The following is an 18,036-nucleotide window of genomic DNA, read 5'->3' as shown; positions in this document are numbered from 1 at the left end:
AGACTTAAACATTGGTATATATATATATATATATATATATATATATATATATATAATTTTCTCAGCCTAAATTTCGAAAAGAAGCAGTGACAAACCCATGACTTTTTTAATGCAGTCATCAGCAGTGCTTCATGTGACACTTAAGTTGCCGAGGAATTCTTTTTAACGATGTGACATCTCAATAAAAAAATGTAATTGACTTAATTGACAGGTGCCAATGCAATTGAAATTTGCCACGCAAGACGTGAGGTTCCAAAAACTAAAGAGTAGACGTAATGATGACGCATCCTGTAACACTGAATTACTTTTTTAACACTTAAAAATGGCCTTAACTGCAACAAAAGTGAGTAAATTCACAAATGGAAAATGACTAAAATGTCAATCTGTTTCACATTTTTATGTGCGGTGAGGTTAATTTCAGAAGAGGCACAGTCACATTTACAAATACATGAACCTACATTTTATTCACCATTTGATTGGCACAGCAAGGAAGATCTAAACTGTAGCATAGAAATCATGTTCTATTGTCTTGACTTTTGAATGAATTATAGGCGCTCTTCCAACCATCCATCCATTATCTGCAGTAGGGTCGCGGGGGTTCTAGGGCCCATCCCAGCTATCTACGGGCAGTGGGCAGAGGACACCCTGAAGTGGTTGCCAACCAGTCACAGGGGACACAGAAACAGACAACTCACTCGCTCATTTACCCCTAGGGACGATTTGGACCGGCCAGTTAACCTGACGCACATGTTTTTGGAATGTGGGAGGAAACAGGAGTGCCCGGAGGGAAACCAAGGCTAGCAAGGGGAGAACATGCAAACTCCACACACGAAGGTTGGTAGCTTAATTTGATCCCATGAGCTCCAAACTGTCCCACAGATGCGCTAACCACTTAGCTGCCGTGCCACCCAATTTGTTGTTCCTTTTGAATAAAAGTATCCACAGTCCCTTTTTTAAATTTTTTTAAAAAAGAGCCAAGGCATATTTTTGGGATCACTAACACATAGTGATCAGGCATTAGAAAGGATAATTTGAAGAAGAGTTTCTCACCTGGTGAGTCTGGACCCAAAAGTGGGCCAGGGAACCATTTTCAGTGGGTTGCGAGTTCTTGGCAAAATAATGCTAAGAAAAATAAAACACAGAGTCAATTACATTCCTTAACATGAGATTGTGATAATGCATCGCTCGATCCCTTCCTATCGTTCAGTTAATGGACACCGTCCCAACTGTGTTTGAGAGGGGCTATGTTACAATTTTATTGTGATTGTGTTGGTTTTAGTTCCTTTCTCTGCACACTCCTCTTGAACTTGAAAGAAACATCTCCTGGATGCAACTGGGACACATCATCAGTGATGTATCCTGAGTTCATTGAGTGTTTCGGGTCCCGCAACATCAGACACTCTCGCCCAGGTGACCCAGCCGAGGTTGATCAGGCCTCAACCTGCGCCGCAGGAGCAGTCCATGGATCTGCCCTTTTGAGCCAAAGCCACTTGGTGGCTTTTTCTGCAGCTTCACTAGCGGATTTAATGGCTTTCTTCTTGGCTGCTCCCTTCACACCCAACCGTCCTGATACTTTGCAGTAGGATCGTCCAGCAAAACCCCTGCAGCCGACCTCTATTGGCTCAAAGAAAACTTTCCAGCCCATGCCCCTGCACTCCTCCACCAGTTCCTGGTACTTTGCGTGTTTCCTTTCATTGGCTTCTTTAATGCGCTCTTCCCACGGGACTGTAAGCTCCAGCATGATGAGGTGTTTTGAAGTCTCAGAGGTGATTATCATGTCTGGTCGGAGCGATGTTGCTGATATATGCTGGGGTAACCTTAGTTTTTCCCAAGATCAACATGCGACTGCCAATCAGAGGCAATGTGGAGGAGTCCTGATGTTGGCTTTGCACAAGCCCTGGGTTTCTCCCCTGCCTTGATGAAATTGACTGCTTCGCTTGTGGCTTGATGGTGTTTCCCCCTGTTGACTGCTAGGGCAATGCACTCAGCAACTGCTTTCAGAACCTGGTCATGGCGCCAGCGATAGCGACCATCAGCCAGGGACTTTGGGCAGCTGCTGAGAAGGTTTTCCAAGGAGCCTCTTCCAGAGCAAAGGGGGCAGGAAGGTGTTTCGCTCTTTCCCCACACATGAAGGTTCGCTGAGCTTGGTAGGACATCGTAAACTGCCTTAACAAGGAACCGAACACGGTGGAAGTCTGCTTGCATGATGCTTGACCAGGTCACTTTGCGCTGTAATGTGTTCTCTCACCATGTCCATGCTCCCTGCTTCCGTAGTCCGACTGCCCTGCTCACCCGCTCTTCCTCCACACCTGCTCGGACCTCTTCCTGGAGAAGATGGTGTCTCTCCTTCCCTTGGGCTTGACTCACTTTGGTTTTTGGAAAGAAGCCCGGACCTGCTCTCCCCAATGCCAGGACCCCAACCAGAGTCTTCTGCCTCAGTCGTGACACCTCCACTTCCTTCTGAGCTCTCCACTTCCTCCCGGTTCTCACTTCAACCCCAGCTGATGACACCTTGCTGTCCTTGGAATCCCTGTACTGAAGAGCCTTTCTAGTACGTGCCACCTTGAACTCCTCAGTGAGCCCACTGAAGGGTAGCTGGACGGTATTGCTTGTCCCGTACAAAGCAGCGCTGGTAAGGCTCCGGGGAAGTCCCAGCCACTTCCGGAGAAAGCTACTGATCTTCCTTTCGAGGATCTCCACAGTCAATATTGGTATTGCATGGACCAAGAGAGGCCAAAAGACTCTTAAATCTACCTGGCAGGCCAGACTTGTCCACCTTGGTGAGCCACATTGCAAGTTGTTTAACAGACTCTTGGATGGCAGCAGAGTCTTTCAGAGTTGAGTCAAAGACTTTCCCCAGGCTCTTAAATGGTTGTTGCAAAATGGTTGGGATCCCAGTTCCAGAGATTGAAAACCTGAACTTATCCACCACCTTTCCCCTCTTCAGAACCATGGATCTTGACTTTGAGGGCTTGAAGCTCATCCTCGCCCATGTTATGAATCTCTCCAAACCCTGCAGGACCCATCGACTCCCAGGGACAGATGTTGTGGTGATGGTAAGGTCATCCATATATGCTCTTATGGGACGCTGGCAAACACCTGATCTGGATATCGGCCCTCTGCATTCCACTTCTGCAGCTTTGACTACCATGTTCATTGCCAAAGCAAAAAGCTTAATGCATATGGTACAACCTGTTATTATGCCTTTCCCAAGGTGATGCCAATCTGATGTTACTGACCCAGGAGTGAACCTAAGCCTGAAGTAGTCATAATAATTCAGGATCAGGTGCTTGAACTTGTTAGGAACCTGGTGGAGTTGTAGTGCAAGCTCAACTAGTTTGTGTGGAATGGACCCGTTGGCGTTAGTCAGGTCCAACCACAACACAGCAAGGTCTCCTTTGTTCTCGTGGGCTTCTCTGATTAGTTTTGTGATTACCCCAGTGTGCTCCAGGCAGCCAGGAGCTCCAGGAATCCCACCCTTCTGGACCGAAGTGTCGATGTAGTTGTTCTTGAGGAGGAACTCTGTCAGTCTTCAGGAGACGATGCTGAAGAACACTTTCCCTTCCACACTCAACAGTGAGATTGTCCGAAACTGGTGGATATTTTTGAGTCCTCCTCCTTGGGAACCCAAACTCCCTCAGCACACCTCTGCTGGTTGACCACTCTCCCTCTACGCCAGATCACTTTCAAAGTCTTCCACAGGTGCCCAGAAGCACTGGGCCAATGAGTCCCAAGAAAGTTGGGAATAGGGAAAGGAAAATGGAAAAAAACACCAATAGACTAGAATAAGGAAATGATTACGAAGTACAAATGATGTACTTGTGTCTGCTATTGAAGCTCTGTCAAGTACTGGAAAATACAGTTATTAGTTTGAAAAAATTTGATTTCATTTTTTGTTGGTATGCTTATATTTATTATCTACATAATAAAATAATTATTGATGTTTCTACATGTCTTTGGTCCAAATTTTTTTAGCATGTGGTTATTTTAAAGGCGTCTTTGAGGGTCACTTCCAAGCGATGTAGGCCTATTTGTATATGCACATTATTCGGTAAATTTTGGTTTTGCTGGTCTTTGAGGTTATTTTGGGAAAAATAGTGAATATAATTCACTATATATGCTTTAAACTTCACAATATTTTTATTCGATCAATTTGAGAAGGTATGGTGGGTCTTGAAGTCAGATCAGTTGAAAACCGACTGATTGAAAGGGACCGTATTATTTAGCGCCTTCTGGTGGTAAACAAAAAAACATCATTGTCTAAAAAACAATACTGATTTAGATAAGCAAAAATACATGAACTGCCAAATACAAGTGCATTTTTTTCAATACTTGTCGCTCAACAAATTTGAATTCATTTTTTTTACTGGTAGCCTCACCTTGGGGGAGCGAGCACAAGTTATCTAGCTGGTATGGGTACCCAAAATCCAAACATTTTCTGAATGACTCGGCAAATAATTGAGAAGAAAAATTGTATAATTTGGTCATTTTAAGACAATAATTTGTATTCTTCCTTGTGCCTTTTAGAACTCGTTTTTTGGTTCAACTGCACAAAAAACAGCCTCTAGTGGTCAAATATTATAAACTGTCCATTTGATAACCTGCAAGGTCATGTTGACATTACTATAACTAATAAGTTTGTTATTCTTGGTGGAGTGCAAAGGAGCCTTCATGGAGCGCCAGTTTGGACTCACGGTTGTTCGTTGTTTTGACTATTGCATTGGTGTCACTATCGGACAACCATGTTGCTGCTCTTTGATACCCACCAAACCCTTAAAAATGATCTGCTTTTTTGTAACCTTCAAGATTCAAACAAAAAAGAGAGCTCGGAGGATTTTTTTCTTATCTGAGAGCTTTTTTCCCATTCCCCCTTGCATTTCAAAATCCATTGATGTCTCCTCGCCTTATTTTTACTGTTTACTAACATTGACTTTACACGTTTGATAGCCAAAGGTAGGGAAAAACAGGTATAACGATGTTTTGAGTACATACAGATGATTTAAAAGAAACCAAGTGTGTCATAATGCAAATGCGAAGAAAGCATAGTTGAAGGCAGGGGATAGAAAATCTTGCATACCAAACAATACTTTAAAATTCTATCAGAGGCTTTCAAGATTGATTTGTGCACACAAACAATTACGCTGCTTTTTTTCTGACAGGCTTCTTGTGAGTTTTTTAAGCTTCTGTCAAGAGTATTTTAAAGTGGCAATAGATGTGTCCATCACATATTTGAAAAACAAACAATCCCAAAAGCCCTCCTGCAGGAAAACAAATGACTCAAAAGTAAAAGATTGTCTTGTCGAAAACTATTGATGGAAGTTGCCCACGCCCAAATAGTGTTGACGTGCTCAATTGTAGATCAATGAAGAGGAAGGAGAAAAACACACGCGTGGAGCCCAAGGGAGGGGGAGGGATGAGTTCTTCTGAGACATGTCCTTGAACCTTTACACTCACAACATTGCCACTAAACAACAAGTCGCTTCACAGCTTCCACTAATAACTAATTGTGGATGCCGGAGTGGTAAAGTAGTGCCTAACGTGAGGTGCATCTTAATAAGCGTCACTACAGGTGCATTTAACCATCGTACTCTGTGAAGATCCAGAAGAAGTTTCACCACTGACGTCCTGCTGCTGGGAATAACATCTCTAAAGACCTGTTGCAAAACCAACCATTACTCACAAATATTTCAGCTGCTTTCAGGAAAAAAAACACCTCAGAGGGTCATTTTTCACTCTGTGCTGGGGCTGCCACATGTGTGGCCCTGTGATGAAAGGTTACGCACAGTGGAACTGACTGCTGGGTTCGCGCTGGGTGGGGACAATGAAGGACGGCTTGGAATGAGAAATGACTTTTGAGTTGTGGACAGCCTGCTGCTCCACCTGGATTTGCCGCTTGAAAAACGGCTCTGAGCAGCTTGGACAGGCGGCTGGCCATGACACCCTCATGGGATGAAAAGTGATCATTTGAGTTCTATGTTACACAACGAAAACTTGAGTGAAACAATGCGGAAAAAATCCAAACATAATAAAAATAATGGCAAGATCATGATCAAGCCTTGTATTGTTTTTGTGGGCCATTGAATGACTACTGTAATTCCTAACAAAGTTTCTACAATCAGCCCCTTTTGTTTGACATTTTTAACACTGCGGCCTTGAATATGATGCGGCTTATTATTATCTGTTTTTTTCAAGAGGTGGATGGTATAGCGGTGACTTTCCCAGGATATCGGCGAGGCACTTCACCAACAGGTCGCCTCAGTCGCCTCAGCCACATGGCTTTGCACTGCCGCGGTCCAAAGAATCCGCATTGCGAGGACCTTCGGCGGGTGATGGCACAATTGGATTTCTGCTTGATTCTCTTAATGTCGAAGTGAACAAATGTAATGAAGTTGGGTCGACAAAAGCCTAGTCATCTAATTATATGTACGAACGAGATTCCCACTATCCCGATGGAGTAAGATCACAATCTTGGCTGAATCAGCAGGGAAATGTGGTGCAGAAAAAAGTAACACATTGTGTCGTGATTGAGACACTTGTTTGCGGACTGTGTCTGCAGCTGTCAATCTCAATCAACTAGCGCAGAATATTGATTAAATTGGCATCAACATATACGTGCAAGTGTCACGAAATCATATTCAAAACAAAACTTAAAGGCAACAAAACAAAATGCAATAACTAAAATTAAGAAGCCCGATTAGCAGTTCCCCCTAGCAGCAATATGCATACAGGGATAATAGATTGCAGAATATTTTCCAACCTGCGATGCACTGATGCTGTGGAGACCAAAAGTTCTGTTTGGAGTTGACTGATTTCATGCCACTCCTGAAAGTGGTGATATTTAAACTTATTTGCTTGAGCTGAAATGTTTCTGATGTAGAAAAAAAGAATGAAAGAAATAATATATAATAAATCTTGTAGGCAGGGATTATAATACGTACGCTTTAACTTCCATAGGATGGGAGGAAAGTATCCCAAGCAGAAACAAAACATAAAATATGTTAAATAAAACAAAAATAACTGCAATGTGTCTAGTAACACAATGTCAAGTCAAGTCAATTTTATTTGTATAGCCCTTAATCACAGAGAGTCTCAAAGGGCTGCACAGGTTATTGCACAGACTATTATTTCAGACTATTATTACACCATCCCCTGATCTGAAACCAACATGAGGCCAAGGAAAAACTCAAAAACCTCAACATAAGGAAAATGAAGAAACCTTGAAAAGGGACCGCACATGTGGAAATCCCCCTTTCAGGATGACCAGGCTGCAATGGATGTTGCAAGTACAAATAGTACAGAGATATTGTCAATAAAATATAGGTTATTCATATGCTATAGAGTAGAAGTGTGTTTTAAGCTTGGATTTAAACATTTCCACTGAGGGTGGCAGATCGGATCTCAGGGGGAAGAGCATTCCACAGCACCGGCGCCCGGATGGAGAACGCTCTCGAACCTGCAGAACACTTCTTGGCTCTTGGGATCACCAGTAGGCCAGCGCTTTCAGAATGAAGGCTTCGGACCGGAACATAGGGGGAAATCAAATCTGAAAGATATGAGGGAGCCAGTCCATACATGATTTTGTATAATACCAAGAAAAAAGAAAAAAAATCCAAATGCGACAAAATGCAATGGTGGCTGTTACTGCGATGCTAACTGCTAAGCTAGGTGCTTGAACCATGCCACTCAAGACAAGACTTATTGACCAATGTCATGGTGGTCAAATTATTGCTGCATGCAATGAGCGGGGCTTCAGGTTCCAGGCCCAAGATCTTACCTCTAACTGTAGCTATAATAAATCAGTTATTGACTTCAAAGTGATGGGGCATTATTGTAATCCTAACTAAGTTAGCCAGTGTTACCGGAAATAAAATAATTTCCTCAGTAATAACTCACTTAATTGGTGAGCGGGTTCCCATGATTGCCCTGACAGTGCCAAACTTGTCTGTGTAATCAGGCGGGACGAGGTAAAACGGTTCAACGGCATTCTGTTACCCCTGGGACATCTCGTAATATCTGAGGTCGCTGGCGGTTGGACTAATGTTCAGAAAAAACGTTGCTGCGGACATATCGGTGCATATAAAGCTTTCAGCGTATGCTAGCGACAAAGTCTACAGTTGGTAGACAGGACACTTTCCTTGTTAATCCATCATGTTACATCTAAAAAGCATATAGTCATTACTGTTGTGGTACTCTACAGTCTGTCTTGCTGTAAGTAAACAGGTGCTGTGTTATGTTTGTAAGGTTTATTAATACCTAATAGGAAGAATTTCAACCATTAAAACAGGGAGCAATTGGGTGAGGTTGACAGGTGTAAAATGTTCTAATGCAGTGGCAGACAGTACATTTTACACCTACAGTATGTCACAAAAGTGAGTACACCCCTATTTTTTTTGCAGAGTTTTCTACATAATGAATAATTGAACAGCACTGAAAAAACATCACTTTAAATACAATAAAAGGAAATGTTTAAAGCTTATAAAGCAGTGCAAATTTAGTTTTCCCTCAAAAAACTCCAAATATAGCCATGAGTAGCTAAACCTCTAGTAACAAAATTGAGTACATCCTTAAGTGAAAGTTCCTGAAGTTCAATATGGTGTGTGGCCACAATGAATTGCAGAACCACAGAGCCTCACAAATTGCCACTAGAATACTCTTCCCACTCCTCCATGACAGCGTGACTGAGCTGGTAAATATTCAACATCTTCTGTTTCTCCACCTTTTGGGTTTACTTGGCCAGTCCATCCCTTTAACCCTTATCCCCTTTGAAAAAACCTTGGTCATTTTAGAAGTGCATTTGGGGTCATTGTCAGGCTGGACCATTGCCCTGCGACCTAGTTTCTGGAGGGAGGGGATTGATATTTGCCCCAATTTTTGATAGTACAGACTTGACATTGTGTTTCCTCCAATGAAATGCAAATACTCAATCCCAATTGCACTCATGCAGCCCCAAACCATGACACTCCCAACACCATGCTTGACTTTAGGCACGACACAAAAATCTTTGTACTCCTCACCTGCTTGCCGCCACACATGCTTTACACCTTCCGAGCCAAATATATTATTTTTCGTCTCATCAGAGGATATCTTTTCAATAACCCATGGCCTTCGTTTGGATACTTCTTTTCATTGTGTCAAGTGTTGTTTCTTTAGTGATGTTCTATTAAACATTACAATGAAACGTGAAGAGTGTACACACTTTTGTGGCATAGTGCAGTGCCACATCTGAACAAATCCAACCCTCAATAACTAATTTATGGCTATAATACATTTACAGCAGCTGTGACACATATAAAAACACATCAATAATAACCTCATACCATCGCAATATTATGTAGTAATGTAGCCACATTTTATTCACCAAAAATAATTTTTATTTGTGCACAAAATCCATCCTTTTTTCTTTCAAAAAGAATGTTTAAATTACTCTGTCGTACAGATTCTCCGTGCCTGTACCTTTCAATTAGAAATATCTTTTCTATCGTTTATTCAATTCAGGGCTAAAAACATCCGTTCAACAGAAGCAGTGGACTCTTGGGTTTGTTTCTTTCTGTTTTCGTTGTGATACTTCTGTTTCTGCCCAATCGAGAATTCTACTTTGTGAAATGGGTGACGTTTCCCAACTCGGAATCTGATTGGCTAAACTAACAGCTTTATCATCACTTATTTTATCTATGAGACAATACAGAGCTGATTGTGAAGGCCTCAGAGTAGATTTCTGCGCCTGGCAGAAGGTAACGTGATTTGTTAAATGCTTAAATATGTAAGCACATGTCTGGAAGCTGGCACCCAGGGAAAAAAAAGCAATGACAGGAAGTTGATAGAACATTATTGAATACGTATTCATAAAACCTAAAATAACCATCTCATGATTCAGATATGTTTAGGTTGGCAGAGAAGGTCTTGCAGGCCCTGACGGCACATCTCTGTTCTAATGACATAAGTCAATGGGTTATTTCGATTGCTAGAGAAACCAGCGTTCTGACCTAAACACGATTACTCTCTAAGCTTAAAACGTTTGTTCTCTAGCCTCAGTACTCCAGTGTTTACCCCAAGCTGTGCGGTCTCCCTAAACAGCTAATTTTCATATTGTTAGCCAGTCATATTAGCGGTGATTGGAATTCAGCACCACCACCGAGGCCTTTTTCACATTAGCGTGCAAACTGGGTGAAGATGACTATGATCGTCATCACTGCCACCACATTCCGTAACTAAGGCTCATTCACACGCTAATAACACAGCATGGCAAGCAATTAGGGGACTGCCGATGCGCCTTGGAGACATTTTGACATGTCGAGTCAGTAGAGGATCAAACCTGCAATCTTTTAATTGCTCGGCCGCCGCTACATCAAGGCGCTTTCCTTTCTGAGCACTCTTTTGACTGAGTCAATTTCACTAGAATTGAATGTCTAGATTTCAAGAGCCTTTATTTGCATGCCGCCGTCGCAGAGTCTTTAGTGGTGCGCTTTAGTCCTCTGCTATCAGAACATGTCATTATGGAGAAACGATTCCGCCATATGTAGAAATAATCTATCTAAATGAAATCCAATCAATCAAAACTACATCATGTATTGTCATTAGTGTGTGTGTGTGTGTTCATGTATTTTGACGTGCATTTTTTCGTGTTCTTTGTCGTGCAATTTTGTCATGCACTGGGGCGGAATTAGCTCAGGAGGTAGAGCGCTCATCTTGGGATCAAGAGATCGCAGGTTCGAATTCGGCTCCTCTGTGTCATATGTCTAAGTTTCCTTGGGCAAAACTCTGAATCCCTAATGCCCTCAATAAGCAGGTCGGCGCCTTGCATGGCCGCTATTGGTGTGTGAATGGGTAAGTGTGAAGCACATTGTAAAGCGCTTTGGGAGGTCTTCATTGACTTGAAAAGTGCTATATACATGCAGACCATTTACCATTTACTTAGACATTTAGTTAAGAAAAAACATAACAGCATACACAAATTAATAATAAAATACAAGACAAAATACACAGCGAAACAAATATCCCAAAAAATAAACAACCAAATATATGACAATATGCTTAAATACATAAATAAATTCCATTTAAATCGTTTATTTTGGTATTTATTCGTGTGCTCATCTGTTTAAGCGTCATATATTTGTGTTTATTTCATCCACTCATACATTTACTTCTACATATGACAGGATTGGTCCTCTATACAGCCTGCTGAAATCAACAGCGAATCGTATTTTCAAGGAGAAGGAGAAGGAGATGATGCCAAATTTTCAACTTCCGCATTGCAAAGAGTTTGGGTGTGCTCATGCTTCCATTGTGTGTGCATGTGTGCTCATGTGCATTCGTGTGTTTGTGTCAGAGGCTGATAAGAGTTGCTTGGACGTGTCCTCTGGATGTCACAATAGCCTTTGGGAGAAGGTGTCACAGAGGAGGATATCAGGCAGAATGACGACGACTCGGCTTTGTGATTACTCTGGGTGGCTTGCTTGGTTGGATTTGAGGTGGGGGGAGGGCAAATTCTTTCCCGTCCTTCTTTTCATTAAGCTGTCCCAGATCTGGCTGCACTCGTTACTTGGATTCGTTAAAAAATTATTCACATTTTTGCACATCACGGTCATGTACTGTATTCTCATACTTGTATAAAATTAGGCACATTGGGGTAGCGTTTTTCAACCAGAGTGCCTGGGGTATACTAATGTATTGTGAAACCTTGTCTAATGTGCTGTAGGAAATTATCAAATTTGATGTTTGCAAAAAAGCATGCCATTGTTTAGTATCTTTGTTTTCTTCTAATGATCAACCAGGTAACTGTCAGACTCATCCATTTGAGTAGGTGGCAGGAGATTACTCGATTTTTCATTCAATTTCAAAGGGACAATGTTTGTTATTCAAACACTAGATAACACTGAATAGTGCGGTTCAATGTAAAAACCGCAATCTAGGACTGCACGACTAACCAAAATCGAACAGATATTGCGATGTGAAGTAGTGTGATGGTGCTAGACATTGCAGTTTTATCAGGGATTTATAGCTCCATGTTTGTGAGTGATGGAGTGTTTGGACAACCACAACTGTCACAATATGGGTTTCAACAGCACCGGCCAATTAGAGGCAAGTTATAACGGCACTAGCCAATAAAAGCGATGCAAAGTTTGCAAGCAGTGTGTGCTTGACTGTCATGGGCTGGTCTATTCTGTCACTTAACTATTAACTATTATTTTAGTGGCTTGTTATATTGAAAATAAACCAAACTCAGAGAGTCAGAAGAGCGCAAAATAATGGTGATCACCAGCGGAATCGACCTTTGCCGAGCCTTATTAGTCACAATGCAGGATCCATCACCCATGTAACGAATGATTTGGAGCTACAACTCGTGGGAAACCGCTACATTCAGGACTTTTGCATTTTAGTCGTAATTACCAGATTCTAGTGTGTAGTTAGCCAGCCACTGTCAAAATTGCTTTCTTACTCTGAAAGGATACTTTTGAATAATGACAATAATCAACATTTATTCAACTGTGATTCTGTTTTTATTTGTTGATATATAATTACTATTTTGTCACAATCATATACTTACAGTGAGTAATGATATCTCGTGGTAAGTTTGCATGTCACAATAATTTACTTTTCACAAAAAAGAAAACCACCACAAAAAATGCACACCTTTCTTTTAAAATGGAAAATCACATTTAAAGAGCAGTGCAGGTCTGAAAAGTTGCAATTAGGTTCGTTTTCCAAATTCGTGAAGCCCTAAAATAAACCCTAGTACTAAGTCAGCGAACAGCACCTTTTTTCCCCTCATGTTTTTGCTGAGCCTTTTTAAGATTTTTGCTTCCCTGCAGCAGCAAAATGGCAGACAACCATTTCTGTCAGGATGTGGGACGCTACCACCCCCTGGAGGGCGCCGACTGGGTGTAAAGCAGGACACACCCAAGCCCAATCTCCGCACACCAATCACAAATTATCCAAGGACTATATATTGACAACTCGGACAGCACACTGGGTCAGGTCATTGTCGTCCTGGTTACTGATTCGATGCCATTCCATCTTGTCTTCTGTAACTATATCAGGTTTGGTTTTGTTTCAGGTTTGAACTATTTGCTAGTTATCTTAAGACCTGGTTTGTTTGTGTTTGTTGTTCCTAGTTTTTGTTTCTGTTACGCTTTCTGGATTGACTCAAGTAAAGGGAAGCAGGAACAGCGATTCTTAAAATATGGACTGTATTCTAAAACAAAACCAGAAACAAAGTAACAAAAATGAGGGGTCACAAAACAAAAAAAAAAAATCTAAACAATATCAAATATGACAATATCCAAACCAGAATGCAAAAACCGGAAGTGAGGGTGCAAGGAACAAAGTAAAGTAGCATGGAAATGGCGATGACCAGAAAAACAGAGAGCTGTCCCAAACATCAATAAAAATGTTTCGTAGAATTAGGGACATGTGAGTCCAGTTCCAAACCCGGTTGGTGCCCTCTGAGGGAAGGTAGTGGACCAGATTGTGACAGTTCTAGTTTTGTCGGTCATTTTGATTTTTGATAAAAAGGTGAATATATTCTACTATCTCTTTAAACTACACAACCCTTTCACTGGATACATTTGAGGAAGTGGAATTGTTCTGATGTTTGGGCTGCAGCTCATCGTTATGATGAAATAGTGGTTCCTAAAGTCAGACCAGTTGAGAACCAGTACACTGGAAAACTATGGATACTATGGAAAAGTACCAACAGAGAATTAACGTGAGGTATATGGAAAAGAATACAGCTAAAAGTGACATGGAAACTACTCACAAGTTGACAAGATGATAAAGAATTTGCAGCGGTATGAAATCAGCGTTTAAAAACTTGAAGAACAAGGCGAATAATCCGACAAGGAATCCAGGAACGTCTCTCCTTAAGAAGTCACAAGTAAGGGAACAGACACAACGACTGTGAGTGTGTTTGTCACATCCTGTCCTTTGTCCGATCCCATTTTATCGCAATGCCTCCACATAAACGTGTTAGTCGATGGTCTACTATTTCTCATTTCTTGACAGCTGCAATTCAGCATGCTGCACTCTGGGACATGCTAATAAGATCACCAGTCTAGGCACCCAAGACTTTTAAATCATGTTTGGGCTTTGAAGGTATAACTCTTTTGATTAAACCGTTGCAACAGCTTCTTAAGGTTGGGTTTGAACAAATTTTATTGACACTTTTAACAGCAATTAAACACATTCACATTTCCATTTTCTCATATTATAAAAATATGAGGTTTGAACAATACTTATCGACACCTCCAACTGCAATTAAACATATTCACAATTTCATTATATCATTTTCTAACAATATGAGGTTTGAACAATTTTTATCGACACTTTTAACAGCGATTAAATACATTCACAATTTCATTATTTCATAATCTAACAATATGAGGTTTGAACAATTTTTATCGACACTTTTAACAGCAGTTAACCAATGTGTACAGGGCAATACTATTGTGCAGGGGCACCGCTCTGTCTTCTCAAGTGGGATTTCTTCCCACCCTCCCAAGCAGCATCCTCCAGTCCTCTGCCCGGGATGCTCATGTAACTGCGGTGTATTTGTCCCACCAAAGATCCACATTCACGCTGGACTGGATGATGAGGTTTTTATTACAGTTGCTGCAAATTAATGAGTCACAACACGTGGTAAGCTTCTCTGCTGGCTTTGATCTCTTTGATCTCGTTGGCAGCTCGTTGTAGACTTCCAAAAATACATCAAAGAGCTTTCTTTTCAGTTTACATAAAATACATTTTAGAATATCAACCATCACAATACTTGTTTACATCCATTTTAACAAGATACTTTTAACAAGAGATCGTATCGTGGCTTTTTAACGTTTACAATGAATTCAACATGTTTTTCTTTAGTCTGAATTTTAACCAACATCATCCTTTTTATATATATATGAGAAAATAGAAATAATAATCTGCCTGCACCTCCTTACCAGCAGGTTAAGGTATATTTAAATAACCTACATTGGGATGTAATAAGGATTGTGTTACTCATAAATCAATAATAACCCGTCAAGTCTGTCACTGACCATATTTAATCATGGTTGTATAACATTATTTAAGTTGTGCTTAGTTTTGTGACCATATTTGGCCTTGAGCGTTTTCGTATCAGTGCCAGATGATACTTGACAGACAGGGCTTTATTGTAAGCTGGAAAATTTGTTGCCCCAAGTTAGTTAGGGGTTAGTTTCAATTATTGGACTGCCATTTTTGTGTAAGAATGATTGTTGTCTCTTTATAGTCACAATCTGTTACATATACTGACTGACTTTAACTCATTCTTGCCAAGAATATTCTCTAAATGTAAGATTGAAAGGTATTGCTCATCATTTCAAGCCTTTATTTTGAAAAACCTTCTCTGAACCAAAATCAAAAGAACACACAGAGGGAAAAAAAACATCATCCAATAGTAATTAAAATTACTCAGATGAGTGCCTCAGAAAACGAATTCATTACTTAGTACCGTAAATTCCGGACTATAGAGCGCACCTGATTATAAGCCGCACCCACCACATTTTAAGAGGAAAACCGATTTTGTACTTACACAAGCCGCACCTGTATATAAGCCGCACATGCCCACATTAAAAAAATGTAACACAAACACAAAATTAACCCAGACCCGACTTTAAGTCCCGCGATTGAAACTGAATGTCCTTCATTAAAGTACACAGTCCAAAAATCACAGCCGGCAAAATTAACGGAAAATGATACCTGTACTTAGGGTTTGATGCAGACCTGCAGAGTCCGGGTACTGTTGAAAGTAATCCAAGGAAAAAAGTGTATATTTCCAAAGGTAAGGGTGGGAAAAATATATATCCACTATTGTCCGCCGTATCCACAAACACTCACCTTTACCGGTCCCCACTTCCCGTCAGCCCGCGTTTTTTTCGCCCCTTCTTTTTCATTCGCCCGTGCAAAACATATCAGAATAAGTGTCTGAAATAAATACATTACAAAAATATACAGTAGCAAATACATATTATACATGGTTACACATATTTACAAAGAAAGACGGTACACCGAGAGAGTTTTCAAGGCTTTAAAAATGATAATATAACTTTCAGCCCAAACGGTGCTTGTGACAGGGCACTTAATGGTAGCAACACGCTAGCAACACGCTTGCAACACAGTAAACGGGTCTGTTAAAAAAAACATACCGTACTTGTAAAAATCACGGTAAACCGTTTTTATCCTCCTCCTTAGAACTGAAGCCATCAAAGTCCTCTTCCTCAGTGTCGGAAAGAAACTTTGTCATATAGACGTCGTCCCATGCTCCCGCAGCCGGACTCGTGCTGTCACTGTCGCTGGAACTTTCATCCACTCCTGATTCTGTGCCCTCCTCTCCGTCCAAAGCAGACCGGCTTTTCGGAACCTTTTGGTGGATTTTTTGATGCCCCTTGCTGTCAGGATCCACTGGCAGACTTGCGAAAAAGTTGCCTTTTGCATGCGGCCAGTTTTAGTGAAAGATTTCTCGCCGCTAGTCAAGCCAAGAAGTTGCAGTCTTCCTCGGCGCATATATTCCACCGGTCTAAATCTTACCTTTTGTACTCGAGCGCCGCTGGTGGCCGTTAGAAATATTACATAAATGGTCCGCATCACTGAATAAGCCGCAGGGTTGAAAGTTTGGGGAAAAAGTAGCTGCTTATAGTCCGGAATTTACGGAAGTTATTTCTTAAACAGATTGTGATGAGGGCCGGCACTTAAAAGTATTTGCTTCAGCCTACTACTCCTTTTGGGCTCATCATTATGTATGGTATTTTTGTATTGAGTGCACTTTTTTCTTTTGTTAATTATTTGTTGACATTATTTTTGTGCTATGCCCAAATAAGATATTTATAATGTTTTTGCTTTCTTATTCATTTGGGGCTCACACGTAAGAGAGACCTTATTTAAATAAGATATGTTCACAAATTTAAGTAAGATTCAACTTGAACAAATATTGAGCAAGAATAACAATATCCCAGGGCTGTCTGTGATAAAACAAAACAAATGCAGAATATATTATAAATCAAAGACAAGAACAGAACTTCCAACATTGGAAATATTGCTGTCGGGGAGAAATTAGATTATCATCAGATCTTTAATGGATGGATGCTAGGCTATCCGAACAGTCACCCATGATGCCTTCAATCAACTGGAGGTAGAGCAGACTTTAATTGAGTGACTGTAATCGGCTGACAATTTTGATCCTGTTCAAATGATCATGAATATTATTTTTGAACTATATAGGCCTTCCCACTGGTCATCCACAGTGTGTTGACTCTATGGTCTGCCCGTCACGTGATAAAGAAAAATAAACTCATTCACTGTCAGAACTACCTGAAATGCATTTTATTATCATTATTATTATTTATTATTATTTTTCATTGCAATTATTATTTCAATGCACTTGGAACTCAGGCTAGTATCAAAGTACGACCTTGTAAATATATGTCTATTCATATTAGTGTGTTTTTTTTCCCTCAACTCTACATCTAGCCTGGATTGTCACGCCTAATGTCTTTTCAAACAATGTTCACTAAGTTGTTATCAATGACAATAAAGACAATTCTTATTAATTAGCTGTCAAGGGTTCTAAATATGCTCACAATAGCTAAATTCCCTTGACATCGTTTTATGACAAAGTTTTTAGAATCGTCGTTATCGTAATTAAATACAACATAGTGAACACTGTTTACGAGATTTAGACGTGGCTCTCCAGGGTAAACATGTAATAAAGGCACAAAAGTGAAAAATATGGTCTTAAAAGTCTTAGGCTAAATAGGCAAACATATTAACCAAGTATTGCTTTGAAACTACTACCACAATAGTTCAATGACAAGTATTGCCATGATATTAAGCAGAAGCATACTTCCAAAATAAGTCAAGAAAAACGTTGTGAATCCTCATTTTTCTGCATATAGGCTTGATGTATATTTTTTTCACAGTGTTGTGCTCTTTTGGTCATGAAGCATATGCCAGAGTACGGCCGGTCACAGAGGTGGTGGGGTAAGAAGAGTCTTTCGTAAAGTTGTTGGCTCTGCTTTGGAGCCAGCA

At 40.6% G+C, this 18,036-nt stretch overlaps 1 pseudogene; it reads right to left on the bottom strand.

The window, feature by feature from the left end:
- Positions 1 to 1,392: 1,392 nt before the first annotated feature.
- Positions 1,393 to 18,036, bottom strand: part of LOC148370264 (uncharacterized) — a 38,371-nt pseudogene continuing 21,727 nt past the window's right edge.

The sequence above is a fragment of the Urocampus carinirostris genome, chromosome 3 (assembly GCF_059441175.1).
Source record: "Urocampus carinirostris isolate Australia breed hairy pipefish chromosome 3, RoL_Ucar_1.0, whole genome shotgun sequence".
In the NCBI taxonomy this organism is placed as follows: domain Eukaryota; kingdom Metazoa; phylum Chordata; class Actinopteri; order Syngnathiformes; family Syngnathidae; genus Urocampus; species Urocampus carinirostris.
Note: the sequence above shows the minus strand (reverse complement) of the source record. Positions and strands in the feature narration are given on the sequence as shown.